General features: G+C 53.1%; 1 long non-coding RNA gene across 1 annotated transcript in view; it reads left to right on the top strand.

Moving 5' to 3' along the window:
• Positions 1 to 4,445, top strand: part of LOC108445183 — a 27,163-nt gene that overhangs the window by 2,772 nt on the left and 19,946 nt on the right. The gene's annotated exons all lie outside the window — the stretch shown is intronic.

The following is a 4,445-nucleotide window of genomic DNA, read 5'->3' as shown; positions in this document are numbered from 1 at the left end:
GCAGCCCCAGCTGCTCTGGGCACCCTGTGCCAGGGCCTGCCCACCCTCTCAGGGAACCAATTCTTCCCAATATCCCATCTAACCCTGCCTTTTTCTGCCTCAGCTGTTGATTTGCTTTGACTTTAAGGCAGAAGAGGAAGAAGCAGAATTCTACTACTTATTAAATGTTACAACAAAGCTCGTCTGGTAAAGCTGAACTGACGGGTGGAAGGAGGTGGGGTTGGTGTGTGAATGACGTGAACTTGCTGTCCAACACCCCTTCTCTAATTGCTGCCAAGCAGCTGCAGTGCTGCAGGCCGGTTTTCAGGTGTAGGCACAAAAGGAGGCTCCAAATCTGCCTTGGCCCAGTGGGTGCTGAGCTGTGGGGTGCAGGGGGTCCTGCCTGGATGGCCACTGCTGCCCTGGCTGAGCTCCCGTGTCCCACCCTGCTGGTGGCTGCTCTGTGCCTCTGCTGCTGCCCTTGGGCACCCGAGTAGGAGAGGTTTGAGTGGTGCCCCTTTCTCTCCCTTCGCACCTGTACAGGCACCAGGAGAGGGCAGGGAAAAGCCTTTGCAGAGCCTGGCCATGGTGCACCAGCTCCCATCCCAAAACTGGGCATCCTACAATTGTAAAGATAAAATAAAAGTGGAAATAGGAATACACATGTTGAAGGTGAACATTTGATCAGTAAGGTTTTTGGGTTTTGTGTATCCCAGAACCTGTATTTTGTTGTTTCTTAGATGTGTTGAGTAGAACTTTTTTTTTTGGGTATTTGAATCATAATACCTAATAATAATACAATTTCACCAGCAGTTTAAGTTTCATCATTACTGTCTGGAAATGTGCCTGAGTGTTTTCTTCCCAGCGCTGTTTATTGCATTCCACCCTGTTAGGTGGTTTCTGCCTGTTACAGTGGCCATGGCCTTCCTTCAGCCTCAGCTGATGCTCTTCTTCATGGCCACGAGGAGACACAGCACCACCAGAGCAGATTCTTCTGATATGGCTTATCAGACAAATTAGGACATTCGAATACCTACACTGCATGGGAGTTTGGGAAAGGATGCATTTAACAAGGGAGAGCAGAGAGATTCTTCTCTCTCAGCTGACAAGGCTGCAGCCCTCATTAGAGAAAGAAGGAAGCCGAAGTTCAGGTGCAATTCCAAAGCTTTGGTGTTTGGGAATGAAAACACCAAACTCCACCAGAAAAGCTCTCCCAGCTCTGCTGATATGGAGTTGAAGGCTGGTTAGGTGCGTGTTTGTAGGAGGCTGTGGGTGGCACAGAGGAGCCTTTGGGCTGTGCCCGTGGGGCTGTGAGGGCATGGGGCACTATTTCCCAGTGGAACAACTCCTTTGCAGGACAAGAGGGATTTCTGGTTTTTCCAATAAAGGTTACATTTGTCTACCAAAGGCAAAATGATATTCTGTTTATAGAGTGACTCAAGGCACCCATGGAGTACATGTAAATTGGCTGGAAAGTAGGTCATTGTGGCTTTGCAGAGCGCAGTTGTAATGTGTTTTTGTGCGAATTCAGCCCCAGAACCGTGAGTGCTTGCAGGGACAGCTGCACGGGCTCCTCGGTGTGATCGCTCTGCTTTAATCTCGCCAAGCCGGTGAGTCTGGGGAGAGCTTAATTAGAGACAGTGGAAGTAATTCTGGAAAACACCAGCCTGGACTGCTGCTCGTGCTCTGGCCTGCCAGCTCACCTCTCCTTGCCATATGCTTGCTGCTGTTTCCTTGCCTGATTGACAACAGAAAGTTACGGAGCTGGGGGACGCTCTGTGTGCACGGTCAGCTGGGCCGGGGCTCTGGCCACACGCTGTGGGTGGAGCACAGCCTGGGGCAGGCGGTGAGGGGCTCTCTGGGTCCCCAGGACCCCCCTTGCAGGGCCCCTGGCTGCAGGGGCTGCTGTGCTGGAGCTGGGCACCTCGTCAGCTCCAGTGCCCCACCGGCAGTCCCCAGGACCTGTGTCCGCAGCCCTCTGGCCCTGCTGCTTGCAGGCTCTGCCCACTGTGGTCCTGCAACAGCCGGCTGCAGATGGTCCCGTTCCATGCTCCAGTCCTTTCCCGGTGCCAGGGCCATTGCTATTCCCTGTGTGTTGCACTTGTGGGCAGCAAGGCTGAATGAGGAGCAACCACAGCCCAGAGCTCTCTGGCCTTGGTGGCTGTGGGGCCCCAGGGGACCCTGCTCGGCCCCAGGGGACAGGCTTGGGGTCTCTGCCTGTCCTGGCCTTGGGGTGCCTTTGTGCCCCCAAAACTAGGCTGAGGCTCGTGCTCCCGGCGGGTAGGGCCAGTGCTGGTGCTCTCCGAGGGGAGAACATCCTGCTCCAACGCTTTGCCAGGGCCGCCCTCTGATGCAGGATGCTCTTGGTGTCTGGATGGTTGGCGGAGGTCCTTGAGCAAGGCACAAGCTGGACAATGGGTCTGAGTGCAGGAGTGAGACTGAGTGAGGGGATGGGAATGGGGAGGGAACAGCAGCGTGGTAACAAGCAGGAGCTCGTGCACAGAAGGGTTTCTTTCTCTCAGACATGGAAAAGATGAAAAGTGCACAGGGATGAAAGACTGAGAAGAAGTGAGACTTCTCCAGCAGCAGCACTGTTCACACAAAGTGCCTCAGACAGAAAAGCATCTCCACCCGCCCCTTCTCCCCCCTCCTCTGCCAGCACCAGGCAGTAAATTACCCTGCTCTTTCCTATCACTGGTTATTGAGTGGTTCGGTAAGATGGAGTCAAATTATTTGCATGTTCAAAGAGAGAAGATAAAACTAGACTGCAGCATATTTATGGCTTTTATAAAATGTTGATGTATGTTGTTGGAGTAGATGGAAAGGCACCACCAGTGCTTGAGGGCAGAGCTCCTCTCTGGGAACCTGCTGCTGAATTAATGCGAGCAGAGTCAGTAGAAAGCAGGAATATGCAGTAAAGTTGGAAAAAATAAATGCTTTATATTTATATTTGGACTGCAGAGTAAGAAAGGTACCTGATAAAAAAACCTGATTCCAGTGCAGCCTTAAGGTTGTATATTTAGCATTTATAACTCAAATTTGGGCAGTTGCTCATTAGAAACCAGGAGGACAGAGTCTCAGGAAAATGGAAAGAGCAGGAAAGGGAAGGAAAACAAACAGTTCAAACAGTGTGGGGGTTTGAGTGTGCGTGTGGATTTTTAAGCTAAAGTTTTAAATGTGTTCTTCAAAGGACAGGGTTCTGCTGTGGGACTGACACCTTCTTAGTGTTGTCAGCTGTCAGCTGTAATTATTTCATGTGTCCATCTGCTCCAGGGCTGGTTTGTGTGTGGACTGGGATGGCTGCTCCTGCAGGAGCACGTCAGCACTTCCAGCACAGCTACTTTGGACTCGGGTTTGTTCAAGTGAGGAAAGCCAGGCATTGAGAAAACAAACATCCCAATTTCCTCTGTGTTAAGCGTCCCAAATGAGCTCCAGGCGAGGGTTGAGTGTTTTGCTGTCCTCTCTGCAGCAGGAGTGGGGACTCCTGTCCCTGCAGGCCAGGTCTGTGTTTGTGGGGTTGTGTGTCCTGCTGCTGGTGGGGTCCTCCTGACCCCACTCGGCTCTGAGTGGGCAGCAAGGACCTGCTGACCTATGGGCAGGAGGGCAGCGAGGGCAGGGTGTCCTGGTGGCTCCGTGTCGTCCAGCTGTGCTCTGGCCTGGCCCGAGGGCAGTGGACAGAGAGCTCCCCCTGGGCTGCACACCGAGAGCTCCCGCAGGAGTGAGCCTGGCTCAGTTTAGACCTGGCACTGATCTGTGGGTGTTACCTACACATCTGTGAGATGTGCCATGGCACGGCTCCTTCCACTGAAAACCTACAATCACCTCAAGATAACCTTGGGGTTTTTCCCTTGTTGTTTTATTCATGACTGATGTTTCTGGTTGGTGTGCCTCAAGCTTTACTTGGGTTTTGGGGAAGCAAATTCCCATCTCCATAGTGATTGCCTCATGTTGGATGCTTCCAGGGATCCAGGGGCAGCCACACCTGGATTCAACACCCCTGCCCTGGATTGCAGCTGGGTGTTTGTGATGATGTCAGCTGAGAGCTGCTGGACACCAGCCCGGCAGGAGCTTGTGCTTAGGGCTGGTCTCTGTCTCAAAACCTTCACTCCAAGGCTGCAGTCTGTAATACTGCTCTGTTCTTGGGGGGCAGGGGCCAGCCAGGGCCACAGAGGCCTTCAGAGGGATGGAGCACCTCTCCTAGAGGAAATTGGGATTGTTCAGCCTGAAGAAGAGAAGGCTTTGGAGTGATCTGACTGTGGCTTTCCAATACCTGAAGTGTACAGGGAAGAGAGAGACTCTTTACAAGCGTCTGGAGGGACAGGACCCAGGGAAAGGCTTCCCACTGCCAGAGGGCAGGGATAGGTGGGAGCTTGGGAAGGAATTGTTCCCTGGGAGGGTGGGCAGGCCCTGGCACAGGGTGCCCAGAGCAGCTGGGGCTGCTCCATCCCCGGGAGTGCCCAAGGACC

The sequence above is a fragment of the Corvus brachyrhynchos genome, unplaced genomic scaffold (assembly GCF_000691975.1).
Source record: "Corvus brachyrhynchos isolate BGI_N302 unplaced genomic scaffold, ASM69197v1 scaffold21, whole genome shotgun sequence".
Lineage (NCBI taxonomy): Eukaryota > Metazoa > Chordata > Aves > Passeriformes > Corvidae > Corvus > Corvus brachyrhynchos.
This window is presented reverse-complemented; position numbering and strand designations above follow the sequence as displayed.